The 18672-nt window shown below is 33.5% G+C and overlaps 1 protein-coding gene across 3 annotated transcripts in view; it reads left to right on the forward strand.

Annotated features, from left to right (window-relative positions):
* Window positions 1–18672, forward strand: part of LOC149799739 (uncharacterized) — a 107667-nt gene that overhangs the window by 23076 nt on the left and 65919 nt on the right. The window contains exon 1 of one of the 3 annotated variants that reach the window (XM_089959114.1): window positions 14924–15097. The exons of the other annotated variants lie outside the window; for them this stretch is intronic. The gene's annotated coding sequence lies outside the window, so the exon portion shown is untranslated. Of the gene's footprint in view, window positions 1–14923; window positions 15098–18672 lie in introns of those variants that run through there. 3 annotated transcript variants of the gene reach the window in all.

The raw sequence follows: 18672 nt of genomic DNA on the forward strand, positions 1-18672 counted from the left end.
TTATTAGCTACCATCTCTTCTAGCCAATGGTTGTTGTTCCACATTCAACCATTTTCAAAATTAGCTGGCTCAAGTAGCATTCTGAACAAGTGTACTCTTGCATATAAGAGAATCCCTGTTCTTAGTACACAAAAGGAATTAACCAATGAGAGAGCTTGCTACATGACCAGTTAAGTATTCAGTAAGGCAATTTCCATGATGTCAGAAGGCATTGAATCAAAATTAAAAGTTGCTTAAAATGTTTACATTGGAGAAACCTGCATGTGAAATGTGTTTCTGTGTAAAGAGGTTGTTATGATTATTCCCAACAGTCTCCAAATTTAAATGTAACAGGGGTTATGATTGGATCATTTTTTTTTTTTTGCTGCATCTAGCCATATATGTGAACAAGTAGAGTGGTTTGATCTAATTAAGCCAAGGATTTGGTAAGGAATGTAGTGAATCAGCAACCCTTTCTTTACAGTGATTGATCAGGTGCATGCAAGTTTAAAAGCCTTTTACTGTTACAACACTGTAACATTGTAGCCATCCACCTTTACAACACTGTAACATTGTAGCCATCCACCTTTACAACATTGTAACGTTGTAGCCATCCACCTTTACAACACTGTAACATTGTAGCCATCCACCTTTACAACACTGTAACATTGTAGCCATCCACCTTTACAACATTGTAACGTTGTAGCCATCCACCTTTACAACACTGTAACATTGTAGCCATCCACCTTTACAACACTGTAACATTGTAGCCATCCACCTTTACAACACTGTAACATTTTTGTCACATTGTTGCACTGACTTGGCAATGTACTTTTGAACTGTACATTTCTAGCTGCAAGAGGAAATAATTTGACAATTTTGCAGTTTGTACTAGCCCAGAAGGGGTCAGTATAACATCGCTGGACAGCTACAAAAATTCAGTTTGACAGGATTGTTAAAGCAGATAGCTGATTTAATCCATGACAGTGTAGTAAAAAAAATGTATTAAAGATTTTAGATGGTGCCTGAAGAACACTAAGATTTTGAATATTATGCCATTTCTTACTTCCCCTGAAAAGAAAATGAACCATTCCAACTTTGTTGTACTCCTTTATCAGCTCTTACATGGCTGATGCACACTGTTGGTTCATGTAGTCACATGCCTTCAGGAGTCTACATGCCCAAAAGACTCCAGAGTTTAAGTAAAGTTGCAGAAGTCCTTTGACATCTGTTCCAGTATATGCAGTCATGTCATGTTTGCCATGCAGACATGGGAAACAAATAGTAATGAATATAAATGATTGAGATTCAATGTGTACCATATATACTCACTTATAAGTCCAACTGATTTTTGGAAATCTTCTGTACAGTCTCTCCCCCTATATTGAAAAACTTGGGGTCTGTACTAATCATTCTTTTTAATGAGATGTTCATTATAACAGAGTATTGTATTAATTTATTGTTCAGAGCTTTAGATAAGCAGCACATTTGCATATTTAATGCAGACAAATCTTTTCAAAATGCATGATGAAATTTGTTAATGCATTCAAATTTACGAAACCATTTAATTAATAGTCTTCTTCAAAACTGTCAGGATGAATTTGCTCATGCTGCAAGCACGATTTGTGTTGTATGATGGCAGGTCATTTATAATTATTAATAATTGCTGTTAGTAAATACTTTCAAGTTCTGTTAGTATAAACTATCCTGTTGCTTCAAGTTCTCAGTGTTTTGTGCATGTACTTGCTTACTGCAAGAACACTCACCCAAACACAGCAATACAATCCTACATACCATGATAACCTCTTAGTCACTGAACTGTTTGGCACATTTATTAAGGTAAGAGTTATGTTTTGATGACTAAAACTTGGTATGGCAGTATAAATTTGTTTTGCTGTCTTCACAACAGATTATTGTAAAATGACCATTAGTTGAAAACCAGGAAGAAAAATTCAGTTTATTGAATCGAATATCCATAGTGAGTATTAATTATGGCTCATTGAGAAAGTTGTTGTGGTTATGTTTGTTACAGAGAGGAACTAATGTATGGACAGTTAGAACTTCAATTAATCCATGGGTATCCCATATGTTCTTTGTGCAGTTGTGTGGCTCTAGTGCTTTTACATGAGTGCATAAGGTTCCTATAAAATTGATTGAAAACCTGGACATTTTAATCAGTGTTTGAGCTCCAAGACTTTTATTCATCCCAATAAGCCAGGTCTTCCCATCCCAAAGATGAGATAGATAAACCAGTAAACCTAGATAATTATCCAGTTATTTCTGAATGTCTTTCTTTACTGCACTTTGCCAAGATAGGGCAGGCATCCATCCCTTATGTCTTTTCTTCATCAAATAGGTGTTGTTGCTGCTGCTGATGATGATGAAGTTGAACAACACCAAGGCTGATATATTATGTAAATACCTTAATTATGTGTGTTGAGTCCAAGTGCAAACTGCACAGACCTAGATCTGCCATTGCATAATGTGTCAGCAGATCTGGGTCTGTACATTTTGTTAGGAGTAATCAGTAGAGCAAGCAAAATACACCCTGATCTATGTCTGATTTAGTTAACATGTTAAGAAAGAATCAGATATTTTTATTGTATTTTCCATGTTAGCTTGTCGTGATCACAGGTGAGAATCAGGGCTGAATTTGATGCCTGAATGCTGTCAGAATGTGCATTAGCTGGAAATGATCTTCATTAGTTACATCATAATGACAGTAATGCTTTGTGCAATGTTGCCACAATGTTTCAGAAAAGAATGTACTGAGTTTTTTTATTTTTAAGTGATTTACAAGTTTAGCAGCCATTAGCTATTATTACGGTTATTGGAATAGATATCCACAACTCTTGAAAATCCCACTTGCAAGCTCACAATTTGCGAGTGGGAAAATGTCGTTTGTGAGCTCAGAAAATATCAAGTAGGCTATCATATGGCAAAATTTAAAAAAAATCGTGATTTTCTATCCTTTCGGTGTATTGTTAATTGAGCATTTGTACAGAAGTAACTCAGCAATGCTGGATCAGTTAGGATTCAGAAGAGTCGATTGTGTCAGCAGCAAGCACCTTGTCGTGCTCATGCATCACATGGGTATCACATGCTGTGTGCTAGTTTCTGCATGCTTTGTTTTAAGTTCATTCTTTTCTATTTTGTGTTCACAGTGTCTTTTATTTGTCCCCAATTTCACTAGGTATCATGTGTTTGGATTATTAATTATTATTTACAGTGATATTTAATATAGCTATTTTAAAAAGATTCTAAATAATTGGTACTTCATGGCTCCAGGTAAACATCACTTGGGTGGACATAAGCACAAGCTTGCAGTGGCTGATTTATAGGTTTGGTAAAATGTTTTTATAAAAACAGCAATTATTATGTTTAAAAAGGAAGTAATACCCCCTCCCAAGTATTTATTAGTATTAAAACAAAGACAAATATGTAATGTCAGGTTTTTTTTTCTTCCCTGAACCTATAATATATTTGATGTTGACAGTTGTCCTCATCACCCCATGTTGTTGACATTCTAGCTAGTTGTCATAACAAATTGCAAGTTACAATTTTTGATGGTTAGATATCCAGTCTCAAATGATTCTTGGAGAAAGAAACATAATTTTGTATCTAACCAATCAAGTATAAAGAGTCTGGTAATTATAATTACAACTGAAACTGATAGAAAAGTATCATTGTTTCTTCTTCTTTCTCCAACATTCCTGGTGTACAGTATAAAAAGTAAAAATGGTTATTAAAAAATAAACAATTGATGGTAGTAACAGGATTTTGGAAGTTTATATGCTTATCGATCATGAAAGAAAGCAGATAACTAACAAGGTTTACTTCAATCCCTGTGAATAACTTTGTACGAATATAGTTATCAGCTATAAATGAAGCATTATTATGATTATTATTATTGTTATTATGATTATTATTTTTTTATTTTTAAATGCCGCCCAAAGTTTAAGTTTCATATTACAAAGTTTTCAGTCTGCATTATATTTTACCAAGGATTTAGAACCTCTCAATTTCTTGTTATTTTAAATCTGAATTTAGTATATGGACCAATGAAATTAAATAGAAATTCATTTACAGATTGCATCCAAGATAAATAATATTTGCAGCACTAACTGTTCTACATTTTTTAAAACAAATACACTCTATCATTAATAACTTGAAATCATTGGGATATGGAGGGCTTTTGAGCATCTATGAAGTCTGATGCAGAATAACTTTTGTATTGCCAGGATTCACTGCCCACACCTGTATTTATTATTTTTTATATAACCATTTAAAAATTATCTTCAGTATTTCTGCACAAAATTCTGATTGTTTGAAGAAAGTCTGAATTGGACATGTTTTTTAGTACCAGCTGTACTTATATCAAGTTGATGCCATCCTGAATACATTCCAAATGTGTTCCACATGTATGATGAAGTACTTTACTCATCATTTATTATCCACTTTTACGTGAAGTTTCTACGTTGAATTTTATCTTGTCTACTTTGGTTGATTTGAAAATTACACTACCAGTGTGTCGCACAGCGAAATAAGTTGCACTGAACTCTGGTGGTTATTGCTTGTTCCAGTCCAGGTTAAAGAATAACCACCAATCAGAAATTAACGCAACTCTTTCCCAGCATGACAAACAGGAAGTATTGGCAAAACAATAGAGAAACTAAGCACAAAAGTCATTAATTGATATGTACAATACTTAAACAGAGATGCTGTCAGGGTGTGTGAATTGTGCAAAATTGGTACAAATTCGTGCACTTAGAGAACAGTGATGCGTGAGACTTTGTGCAAATGAGTTGCAAGCCCTGCATATGAAAATGTGCTCTATGAAGTATACCATTTTTATGTAACTGTTCTTGTTGCAACATTTGTTTTAGTTAGGCCACTGTTTACACATCTGGGTTCATCAAACCTAACTAGATTTGATTGGCACATTATGCCCTGGAATAAGCATTATGGCTTAGTTTGAACCTTCCATCAAAAAAGTTTTACAAATGTGTGTTGAAAATATGGACTACATATAAAACCCAAAATGTCTGATTCCCAGCATGGTTCATCTTCAGATTACAGTTTTGTTCAGCAAATACTGGCTGATGATAGTGATGATGACAATAATTTTTAAAAATTATGAAGTATTATTTGAGGTGGGAAAATGTTAACAGAGATACCAGTGAGTGATTTTTTTGAGCCCCAAACTGGTGTTAAATGAAAGTCAGATATAAATGTTGGATGCACAAAAATAGATGGCATGACTGCCAGTCTCCCTTTCAGTGTTATTTCAAAATTAAATGTCAAAAGGGCAGCCTAATTAAATTTAAAAGTATAATGCAATTTTCTTTTTTTTTTAATCAATCAGTTTAGCTCTGCGGATCATATGCTACAGAACCATATATCCCAATCAAAGGTAAGATAAACTGAAAAAATAAGGATAGAAAAATGAAATTAAGAAGTAAAGATATTTATTTGAATATCTCAGTGTCTGCACAAGCAGTCTGTGACATTCATGGACCCTAATACATAATTATGGAACAGATAAGAAATCTGGCCTAGTAGTCAGTAAACTACTAATTCAAAAAAGTAAGTTTATGTTTGTGAAAAATCATACTTTGGAGCAGATGTATCCAAATGATAATATCGGTGAGCTCTGGAAAATTGTACAAAACAGCCATAAAGATCCGTTTCCCAACATATTCAAGCTGACAAGGCTAGCTACTATGTGTAGTTATCACATTATTTTTTAAGGCTCGTGTGTTAATGATCAGGAAATCCGTCCATAATGTTAATATCAAATTGTTGGGTCTTGCTCGATCATTGGAATGTCTCTTAGATATTTGAATGTCATTATTAATATTATTTTAGTTTTCATTATCATCTTTATTTCTTTTTGTAATATTCCAGTTCTACAGATGTAAAATTTCATCTTATGCTTCCTGGTTTAAAACAAACTTATTTTTACTTCATTAAATGTTTAGAAATCATTTTATTTTTTTTTAAATTTTGTTCAAAATAATTATATTTTCTAATGTGTCTAAGCTGTATTCTCTCGACTCTAAAATGTATACTTAATGTGTGAGAATTAAGCAGACACTGGTTGATGCAAAACAGTGCTTTAGTCGTGTGGCAAGCTTTTGGAATGCATCCAGTCATTTTATTTGTAAAATCAATTGACACTGATTGTGATCGCATGTCATGATCTTTAAAGATTTGTTACCATATGTTTATTAGTACAGGTAAACCACCGATTTTCCGGCATTGGATGGTCCGGCACCTCTCTTAATCCAGACAAAATTACGAGAAGGCACTTGAAATTCCCGACACTGCCGAATTAGTTTACTGGGTGCGCACTCACTTGGATTGTTTACACTGCAGTTGTTGGTGGTGATAATTGTATTTTGTGTGATTCTTAGCTTATTTTACTTACACAAAGCTATGGCTTCTAAGAAAGATGCAAGTGTCATGGTGGTGTCAGGCATAAACATCAGTCAATATAAATACAAAATAAAGTAGAACTGTTGAAAAAACTGGACCATGGTGTTTCCGTGCAAAAGCTGTGTGACACATATGGTATTGGTTCATCAACTGTTTACGATATAAAGGAGCAGAGGGACAAAATATTGAAATTCTATTCAGACAGTGATTCCACGAACATAGAAAATCTATGAAAGATGGTAAGAGTACTGAGCATGACCAAGTGATGATGGAATGGTTTCGACAAGTAAAGTAAAATTATGATACTGTAGCTTAATTTAAGCTGCATATAAGTAGTGGTGCTATTAGACATGAATGTATATACTTAATGGAAGCCTTTTCCTAATGAAAATCCCATATGTTTAACATATCATTTTATGTTCAAGGCTTGATTAGATGGGATAGTCTAGGTAATCAAGTTAAGTCCCCAATCCCCATGACAGTGATCTACTTATTACATTAGTTGCCTTTCTTGAAGGTCAGAGCAACACAAGTTTTCCCAAAATATGGCAGCTTTAAATTAGAAGAAGGGTATGGAATGTCTAGTTACAGTTTGAAGTTCAGATTTGCTTGATTAGGGAGCTTTTGTCTACCATATATACCATGTTGGAGCCTGGAATATCCCTGTATTTTACAGTCTACCATATAATACCATGTTGGTTCCTAAAATATCCCTGTATTTTGCAGTCTACCATATAATACCATGTTGGTTCCTAAAATATCCCTGTATTTTACAGTCAGAGGTTATGAAGTACAGTTGTTAGGTTCAGCACATTTTCATAATGCAGGTAGAGAATGAATACTTCTTACTCATGAATATTTTAAGCTTGCTGTAGTGTTTTGGTCTTTTTTTTTTCTTTTTTCAAAGAGGTTTCTTAATGCGAAATCTAAAATATGTGAAATACAATATTTCTTCTGTCCAATCTGCAGATTTTGCAATTTGCTGCTACTGGTACTGACTAATATACACAGTTGCTGTTGTTGTTGTTGTAGGGTTTAATGCCATTTTTCAGCACAAGATAAGCTATAGATGGCGGCCAGTGGAGGAAGAACCCGGGAAAACCCCGGAAAGAACCACCGACCCATGAGAAGCTACTGGCAAGCTTTCTCACATACCCACATTGGCTGAATCCGAGACTCAAACCCACGCAGACAGAGGTGAGATGGCAGTGATCCGTAACGGGAAGTGCTTTAGACCACTTGGCCACTGGGAGCCCCCTACACAGTTGCAGTAACAGGTGCTGCAGTAGTAGTAGTAGTGTGTGTGTGTTAGTGTTATTTGGATTTTTAACACAGCTTTAACAGTTTTTCAGTTGTATCATTACAATATCTGCAGTGTGGCAGGTTAAAGTTATGTCTGGCACTTGGGTATCATGTTGGAGACATATAGCATCATGTCCCATCCAGTCATATTATCCTGACACCAGGTCAACCAATCCTGACACTAACCTCTTAATGCTGAGTGCCAAGTGAGGCAGCTGCTTGTACCATTTTTATAAGTATATGGTATGACTTGGCTGGGGTTCAAACCCATGACCCCCGCATACAAGGCAGACACTTTAACCAATTGGGCCACCAGAGCAGTCAGTAGTAGTAGTAGTAGTGGTACAGTTACAGTTTTTGTCTGAACATGTTCTAAAAGTCTGTAATGAAGTTGTTATCATTTTGTCTTATCAGCTTAACGATGTTATCCAAATTGTTACTGAATTTGTATGAACCAATTCAGAATTACCAACCAGTCTTTAGCACTTTATTCAGACAAAAATCAGAAATTGTTACTGAATTTGTATGAACCAATTCAGAATTACCAACCAGTCTTTAGCACTTTATTCAGACAAAAATCAGAAATTGTTACTGAATTTGTATGAACCAATTCAGAATTACCAACCAGTCTTAAGCACTTTATTCTGACAAAAAAAACAACAGAAATTGTTACTGAATTTGTATGAATCAATTCAGAATTGCCTTGAACTAGTCTTTACAACTTATCCAGACAAAAATCAGAAATTGTTACTGAATTTGTATGAACCAATTCAGAATTACCAACCAGTCTTTAGCACTTTATTCTGACAAAAAAAAAACAGAAATTGTTACTGAATTTGTATGAATCAATTCAGAATTGCCTTGAATTAGTCTTTACAACTTATCCAGACAAAAATCAGAAATTGTTACTGAATTTGTATGAACCAATTCAGAATTACCAACCAGTCTTTAGCACTTTATTCTGACAAAAAAAAACAGAAATTGTTACTGAATTTGTATGAATCAATTCAGAATTGCCTTGAACTAGTCTTTACAACTTATCCAGACAAAAATCAGAAATTGTTACTGAATTTGTATGAACCAATTCAGAATTGCCTTGAACTAGTCTTTACAACTTATCCAGACACAAATCAGAAATTGTTACTGAATTTGTATGAATCAATTCAGAATTTCCTTGAACTAGTCTTTACAACTTATCCAGACAAAAATCAGAAATTGTTACTGAATTTGTATGAACCAATTCAGAATTACCAACCAGTCTTTAGCACTTTATTCTGACAAAAAAAAAACAGAAATTGTTACTGAATTTGTATGAATCAATTCAGAATTGCCTTGAACTAGTCTTTACAACTTATCCAGACAAAAATCAGAAATTGTTACTGAATTTGTATGAACAAATTCAGAATTACCAACCAGTCTTTAGCACTTTATTCTGACAAAAAAAAACAGAAATTGTTACTGAATTTGTATGAATCAATTCAAAATTGCCTTGAACTAGTCTTTACAACTTATCCAGACAAAAATCAGAAATTGTTACTGAATTTGTATGAACCAATTCAGAATTACCAACCAGTCTTTAGCACTTTATTCTGACCAAAAAAACAGAAATTGTTACTGAATTTGTATGAATCAATTCAGAATTGCCTTGAACTAGTCTTTACAACTTATCCAGACAAAAATCAGAAATTGTTACTGAATTTGTATGAACCAATTCAGAATTACCAACCAGTCTTTAGCACTTTATTCAGACAAAAAAAACCCAGAAATTGTTACTGAATTTGTATGAATCAATTCAAAATTGCCTTGAACTAGTCTTTACAACTTATCCAGACAAAAATCAGAAATTGTTACTGAATTTGTATGAACCAATTTAGAATTGCCTTGAACTAGTCTTTACAAATTATCCAGACAAAAATCAGAAATTGTTACTGAATTTGTATGAACCAATTAAGAATTGCCTTGAACTAGTCTTTACAACTTATCCAGACAAAAATCAGAAATTGTTACTGAATTTGTATGAACCAATTCAGAATTACCAACCAGTCTTTAGCACTTTATTCTGACAAAAAAAACAACAGAAATTGTTACTGAATTTGTATGAACCAATTCAGAATTGCCTTGAACTAGTCTTTACAACTTATCCAGACACAAATCAGAAATTGTTACTGAATTTGTATGAACCAATTCAGAATTACCAACCAGTCTTTAGCACTTTATTCTGACAAAAAAAAACAGAAATTGTTACTGAATTTGTATGAACCAATTAAGAATTGCCTTGAACTAGTCTTTACAACTTATCCAGACAAAAATCAGAAATTGTTACTGAATTTGTATGAACCAATTCAGAATTGCCTTGAACTAGTCTTTACAACTTATCCAGACAAAAATCAGAAATTGTTACTGAATTTGTATGAACCAATTCAGAATTGCCTTGAACTAGTCTTTACAACTTATCCAGACAAAAATCAGAAATTGTTACTGAATTTGTATGAACCAATTCAGAATTGCCTTGAACTAGTCTTTACAACTTATCCAGACAAAAATCAGAAATTGTTACTGAATTTGTATGAACCAATTCAGAATTGCCTTGAACTAGTCTTTACAACTTATCCAGACACAAATCAGAAATTGTTACTGAATTTGTATGAACCAATTCAGAATTGCCTTGAACTAGTCTTTACAACTTATCCAGACACAAATCAGAAATTGTTACTGAATTTGTATGAATCAATTCAGAATTGCCTTGAACTAGTCTTTACAACTTATCCAGACAAAAATCAGAAATTGTTACTGAATTTGTATGAACCAATTCAGAATTGCCTTGAACTAGTCTTTACAACTTATCCAGACACAAATCAGAAATTGTTACTGAATTTGTATGAACCAATTCAGAATTGCCTTGAACTAGTCTTTACAACTTATCCAGACAAAAATCAGAAATTGTTACTGAATTTGTATGAACCAATTCAGAATTGCCTTGAACTAGTAGTCTTTACAACTTATCCAGACAAAGATCAGAAATTGTTACTGAATTTGTATGAACCAATTCAGAATTGCCTTGAACTAGTCTTTACAACTTATCCAGACACAAATCAGAAATTGTTACTGAATTTGTATGAACCAATTCAGAATTGCCTTGAACTAGTCTTTACAACTTATCCAGACAAAAATCAGAAATTGTTACTGAATTTGTATGAACCAATTCAGAATTGCCTTGAACTAGTCTTTACAACTTATCCAGACAAAGATCAGAAATTGTTACTGAATTTGTATGAACCAATTCAGAATTGCCTTGAACTAGTCTTTACAACTTATCCAGACACAAATCAGAAATTGTTACTGAATTTGTATGAACCAATTCAGAATTGCCTTGAACTAGTCTTTACAACTTATCCAGACACAAATCAGAAATTGTTACTGAATTTGTATGAACCAATTCAGAATTGCCTTGAACTAGTCTTTACAACTTATCCAGACAAAGATCAGAAATTGTTACTGAATTTGTATGAACCAATTCAGAATTGCCTTGAACTAGTCTTTACAACTTATCCAGACAAAAATCAGAAATTGTTACTGAATTTGTATGAACCAATTCAGAATTGCCTTGAACTAGTCTTTACAACTTATCCAGACAAAAATCAGAAATTCTGAGATGGTTAATATTATGGTTAATCAGGAATGGAAAAAAGTGAAATTAATAAGAAATATTTTTATCTTGGTTTCACCCATCAGAATGAAAATAAACATTAAACCTGCAAATTTGATTAGATAGATGCATTACATATGTCTGACAGTATTAAGGACCCTGTGAGTGGCAGTGGTGACAAAGAATTCATCTCTGTAACTTTGTTTCAACTGTAGCAGTAGAACAGTACATGGTGTGCATGAAATTTGACTCTGCAGCAGAATCACACAGTACTAAGCAGGGGGTCTTCTGTAATCAACTGGCTGATAGCATTTGGCAGATAGGTTAAAATACATCAACTTCTGTGTGAACTGTATTTAACCATATTGCCTACTCCAAATGCTTTTGGTGCAGGTGAGTTAGCATTCTTTACTTGTAATATCCAGCACATTGTGAAGACATCTGACCTTTCCAAAATTTGCCCCAAGCTCCTCCCAATAACATTTAAATAAATTTTTAAAAATCCTGATGTTTAAAAAAATGATCAAATTTTATGGATCTCATTAACTGATAACTTTGAAATTTAAGCCAATGCAGAATTATAAAATGTTTGAGATATTTGAGCTCAAAGTTTGCACATCCTGGTTCTCTTTGTTCAGAAACATTCATTCCCACATACTGACCTATGTTGTGCAACATTATATAACTAATCAAATCAGACATTGTTTGAAAGCCTTTCAGTGGCTTCTAAGTAATTATGTAAGACCTGCTAAGTGATGGCCAATATTACACATCAGTACATAACTAATTAAACCAGATGTCAGTTGATAGTCCTCCAAATGGTGTTGTATAATTATGTAAGGATCTGCTAATTAAAGTAATTGGCACATCAGAAAGGTTTATGGTCATGAAAAATACTGGCTGAAATGAGATTGGGCATCAAATTAAATTCACCCATATTTATAATACAAACCCTTTCCATTATACAACACTATTCTTATAGCCAGGTATTTTGATGTGTTCTCTGATTCAGCCAAAGTGAAAACTTGGATCTTAACATTAGGACCTTATGAAATCATCAAGTTTTGGGCTTTTATGAAATCACCAATTTCAGGACTTCTTATGAAATCATCAGGCTCATGATTTTGTACGAAATCGTCAAGCTGAGGACTTTTTACGAAATCATCAAATTCAGGACCTAATTTTGAAGGGCATTATGTGTACAGTATAAATACTTGAGACATTATGTAAGGGTTTCACTTCAAAGGTTTCCGTAAAAAGTATATACATTTTTATCTTCCATACCTGAAAACCCATATTTATTATTTTATAAATTTGTATCACAGGATTTATAAATAAGTGTATTTAAAAGCATGAGCCTTGCCAATGTTGGTTATTACCTGCTCCTTAAATGTATTTGGAAGCAACATGTAATGAAAGCAAAGAGAACACTAATGTCAAGATTATAGTGCAAGGTTTTCTTTGAAAAATCAATGTGATCCCACAAAGCATGCGAACTTTAAATGACTAATGGTAAACCTGCTTACAATTCTACCACTGAATACCAGCAACCCATTTTCCAACATAATAAAACTGACTCACAGCCATGGTTAGCCAAGATGATGCAATATATTGAATGGAATACTGCATTAGAACTGACCAGATGAAAATGATGGCAGATTGGAATTTTTTGTGCATTTTCTAATTGATGTGCAGTTTTTCATGTGCAAATTATAGCGGTTGCTACTGGAGGTGTGGTATTATGAGGTTATACCTTCTTACAGTGTGTCTGCTTTATTTGGCTATCGTTATCTAGAGGGTGATCGCCCTCGGTATTGCTGCCCGGATCGAGTAAATATTAAAATAAAGTGTGAAACTTATAGATGGAATAGAGATCTGAGCAGATATATAGAACAGAATGACACAAGCCCCTGTACAGGGAACATCAGTTTTTTTTAAATCAGTTATATAAACAACTGGGATAATACATTACACTTCTTTTGGGATAAATCTTTCACCAAATTTGAAATACAAATATCATTATCTAAATAGTTGGTCTGTCTTAAATGATAGAATTAGTTCATCATATATCGAGTGAATGATCGAAGTCATTGCCTTGTGCAACTTCATAACCTGCTTATTCTGGTCCACTCCAGCTTCACTATTGTGGTTCCTCCAGGTCCTTTCGCTTCTCCCCTTTTCTGACCTCCCTACTGTCTAGCCTTTTTTCGGCCCCCAAACTTGGAGTGGGTAGGTGGATACGTAAGTACATGGATACTTAGATACTTGGATAAGTAGGTACATGGATACATCAGTAAATACTTCTATGGATACATCAGTGGGTATGTCCGTGGAGCAATTTCCCCTTGTGTTTTCAAGCTTTGTTCACTTCTACTGCCAAATTGTGTCCATGGACTTTCCAGACCAATGTTTTACAAGAGAATTTCTTCCAAATTTACTCTTGGAGTCCCTTATATTTTCACTCTTGCAGGAAAAACACAGACTGACTAGATATTTTCAATGAGGGCAATTTAACCCCAAGAATTTTCATGTAGGAACCCCGCACCTTATTTAGCATAACCAATCAGGACTAAATATATTTACTGCTTTTTATAACTAGGCACCAAAATTGCAGTCAGTTGACTTATAGAATTCCAAGCAATAGATCTGGAAAATTTCAAATCTGACAGTTCTGATATAAAATCAAAGGTAACCTTCCCTTTTCTAGTCATCTAACAGTTAAGTAAATGAAGGCATAGTTAAGAATTACTTTCTCTCCCGACACAGACATTAGAAATCATTGCAGTATGTCGATTTAATAATCACCTGTCTCCCTAAATCTAATTAATTGTTCTCTGGCCCAAATTAATGTGTTCTTCATAGATCGACAGAAATTTACATCCTTACACAAATATTATCGGAAAATAAATGAGCATAAACTCTGCATTACAGTGCCACCCATTGCAGCTCTACCATTACAACACCACACATTGCAGCTCTACTATTACAACACCACACATTGCAGCTCTACTATTACAACACCACACATTGCAGCTCTACTATTACAACACCACACATTGCAGCTCTACTATTACAACACCACACATTGCAGCTCTAACATTGCTTCACTACCCATTGCAGCTCTACCATTACAGACCCAGATCAGCCATCGCTTAATTCTCTGGCAGATCTGGTATTTACAGTTTGCTAGAAGTAATCAATACAACAGACACTCAGATCTTCTGGAACATACAATGACAGATCATAGTCTGTGCTCTTTGCAGTTGGACTTTCCTTGTAATTGACTATATACAGCATGTTTCTACTTCATACTTCATAGGAATAGATCACATTTCTCACTGTTTATGCACATTCATGCAAGCACATTTAAAAATAGTCCTGAAGTTTAACAAAGGTGGCATGCTCCATTACTAATTTATGTACATCAGCATGTGCACTCACTCAGGATGAAGTAAAATGATCTCTGTTTTTGGGGAGATTTTTGTGGTCTATTCAGATGAGACTGGCAATTTTAAGCATGGGATAAAGATTTCTCAGTACAATCAAGAAGCAGGCACAAGTTTTCATTGCAAGCACCCTTAAGTTCTGGAGTAGGGAGTTCCATTTCTAAGTGAGGAAGAGTGATAGTGAGTGTCAAACAAAAGGGGGGATTGCAAATTGAAGCTGGCAGATTTATCATTCTGCATGAAGGATTAGGCAATAAGACCATTCACAGACCAACATCTGCTCTTTGTAAGTTATAATTCACAGATTTCCTGCATGATATTTATTTCTCTTAAAATGCTGGTACATGTAGTGTCCAATGATGGAAAATTTGCTTGGGAAGGGGTGGGGGTGAGGAGATTACATATGGTTGTTTACAACAGAAAAGTGAAAACCTCTGCTAAAATTGTTTGGTAATGCCTGTTTTGTAAAGGACAAAAGTTTCTGCTGTTGAGTTATTTGTGTATATAGTGTATAACAGGTTGGGTTATTTTCTCAAGGCTTTATTGTCATTCTTTACTTTGTGATCAATCAGTATTTTGCAAAAATAAAACATTTATGAAATTTTTGGATGGAAAAATAATTTCTAATCAGGAAAGTGCTTGGAGGATTTTTTTTTTCTTCTTCCAGAATTGTCTTGGGTAGCAAATTACATACAAAATTATATCTATCACAATGAATAGTACTGCATATTTCATGTTCGGGTAAGCAAAGTGGTCCCATGGTATTTTATCCCTATTGAAATGTCCATGTACTTGACAACCTTGACATTTTATTCCCATGAATATTTTTTTATTATTTTCGAGTGGTCTCACAAATGGCAGCACTTCAAAAAATGTAAGATTTGAGGCATTAAAGTTTGGCAATGCAAGAATAGCCCAGTATAAAGTTGTTCTGTTGCAAACTATAATATGTTACATGTTATATTTTAATCCTTGTCATTTATTTCCATTTGATTTTGCAGAACTTACTATTTACCTCCCCTGATTTCCAGAATACATTTTTTAAAAATAATTCCTTATGAAATATAAAATCTATTCTTAAAGTGCTTGCATTTCATTATAATAAACTTTTTGGGCTTTTGCTTCATTTTATGGCAAATTGCCAATAAAGGTGTTAAATTCTTATAGACTTTATGTGAAGAGTTATATCCCTTACTGTAGTACAAAATCTACCATTTTCTTTAGTCATCAAAATGATAGATTTCAGGGAATCATCTTCACACTACATCAACCATATTTTTATAGACATTTTCAGTGTAACATCTGAATTAAGATATGTTAAAGCAAATTAACATTTGAGCAAAAAATTAGCAAAGAGAGCACTTTTTTATTTTTTTATTTTCCTGTCATTTTGTAAAGAAACAACTCTTGTAAAACAGTCGGCATGCATTAACCAATTGACAAATTGACTGTCACTGTATTATGTCATCAAGGGACTGTTTAAAATACAGCAGCTAGTTAAATCTTGTTTGTACCCTGCCTTGATAAAAAGATGGTAGCCCTGTATAAATTCAGCAGTAAAGATAAAACACTTGAATTATGTGTTAGACGTCCCCTTTCTTCTTGCATAAAAGTCAGAAATAAGTATTCTCCTTTGAGAAAGATTTTGAACTGATTTGAAAATCATGGTCATGACGTTATATAGTGGCTCTCACAGCTACCTAAATTTAACCCTGTTAGCCCAGATTCATCATTCCTGTGACCCATGAGCTCTGGGCACCAGATTTGTTGAACCTTGAACGATTGTGGTTTTTATAGACATTGTGTTGCCCTTAGCTGCAATAGTAGGGAACAAATTGTGTCTTTTTTCATTTATTATTACAGTACTAACATGTTAAGTACTTTGGGAAACTGCTACACAATTAAATTGATCCATTGTGATAATGAGCAAAATTGTTCCTAACTCAAGCTAGGTCATTTTAACTTCATGATATTTCACACACATCATTCATCATCAGCTGCACTGCTGCTGGCTACCTTTTGACTTCTGTCAAACCAGATAAATTTACTTGACAAATTCCCAGCATGATTGCAGGCAGACTGAATTAATAATGCTGACAAAGGGCATTTTACATCAAGATGGTGCTGCTTAAAATTATCTATTTAGCTTCATGCAGTATCCCATAGTTTATGCATTAGTTCATATTTTGTCTTATTTTTCACTGATTGTTTCTGAGCTCCATGATTCTTCATAGTTTTATTTTGGTGTTGCTCCATCCTCAAATTTGGATTCCACCATCACCACCAGGGAGGGAGACATAATGGTTTTAAGCTGTTTTAGCCTTCATTTGAATGTCCCAGCGTCAAATTCAATAAATATTCAAAAATAGGAAAATTTGTTATTCGTTTCTACTCTAGTGAGCATGAATAAGCAATAGTCACTGGAAGTAAGTAAATAACTGGTTGGTAGGTAGGTACATAGGTAGGTAGGCTAATTTGTAATGTTATGTGGATGGTTGGTTTAAATGTTAAGTCAATTTAGGCAATTGATAAAAAAAATTTAGCATGTGAAGCCATAAGACGTATGTATATATATCTCATAAATCAATCTATGCATAATTTAAATGTCGTATTTACTCAAGTAAATTGAACTGCAAACTGCACAGATCCAGATCTGCAATCACATAATGTGCTGGCAGATTTCATCATCTGTCTGCAGTTTATTAGAAGTAATCAGTAGAACAAACATCATAGACCCTAGACACATTGTGATACAGCTGATCCAGATCTTCATTCTTTGCAGTTTTACTAGACTTGTAAGTAGGTATATAAAGTAACTAATTTGAGCCCTAAATCCATTATTGTGGTTGAGCTTCATATATTTAATTGTTTAGTGTTCGTCTTTTTCTTTAGCAGCAAATTAAAAAATACAGTTGTAACAGAGGTGTAATGATTAATTGATACACATCCTTGTAATGATACTTTCCTTTACTGTATGATGCTCCTAATGTTGATTGAATGACTCAGTTGTACCTGCATGTATTACCTTAGTCAACATGTTGAAGACTTCAGTTCAGAGTTGAAAATTATAAATTTCTGGATGTTAAAATCTACTGTCAGTGTTAAGTTCATCAAATATAATCATCATTAAGTACTTCTAGTCATGTATCTACTATCTAGTCATTAGTCATTTATGTTACTTACAAGACAAGTGATTTTACCTGTTCACCTGCTCTTAAATTCTGGTTATAAATAAATAAACTCAATTTTGACGATTACTTTGTTTATTAACTCATCTTTTTATAAATAGATGAACAATATTTTGATAATTTCTTTTTAATTTTTTTGTCCAAAACCAACACCAAAATGGAATAATATCTGCATTGGAAGTGATATGTTAGTTATAATTTGTATATAAACGTACAAAACTATTTTTAAATAATGATTTTATTTGTTGTACTTGTGAAAATATTGAATACAATTCTATGTTAAATGTATGCTTATGTTCGAACTGTAGATCATTTTTTGGGGTTGCAAGGAAGAAAACATTTTTATAAGTATTGTTTTGTTTTGTCTTTTTATTACCTTGGTTTTTTTTTCTTAAATGAAATATGGAGTTTTGGAATTCTGTTTCATGCTTCATTAACTCTTGATTTTTGTGAAAAGTTTCAAAATAGAGCATTTACTTGCTACTGTTGAGAAAGCACCACCCTTTTTTTTAAATTCTGGAATGGCCCTACTCCTGTTCATATCTGTAATTGCAAAATTATATTTTGATATAAATTAGTTCAAAATGTGAAATTTAATTATTTTGATTTTAAAAAATTATGGAAGGTTTTTAAAAATTATTTTAACCTTATGAAGAAGTGAGACTAATAAAAA

The sequence above is a fragment of the Sinohyriopsis cumingii genome, chromosome 5 (assembly GCF_028554795.1).
Source record: "Sinohyriopsis cumingii isolate HCF-2022 chromosome 5, ASM2855479v2, whole genome shotgun sequence".
Lineage (NCBI taxonomy): Eukaryota > Metazoa > Mollusca > Bivalvia > Unionida > Unionidae > Sinohyriopsis > Sinohyriopsis cumingii.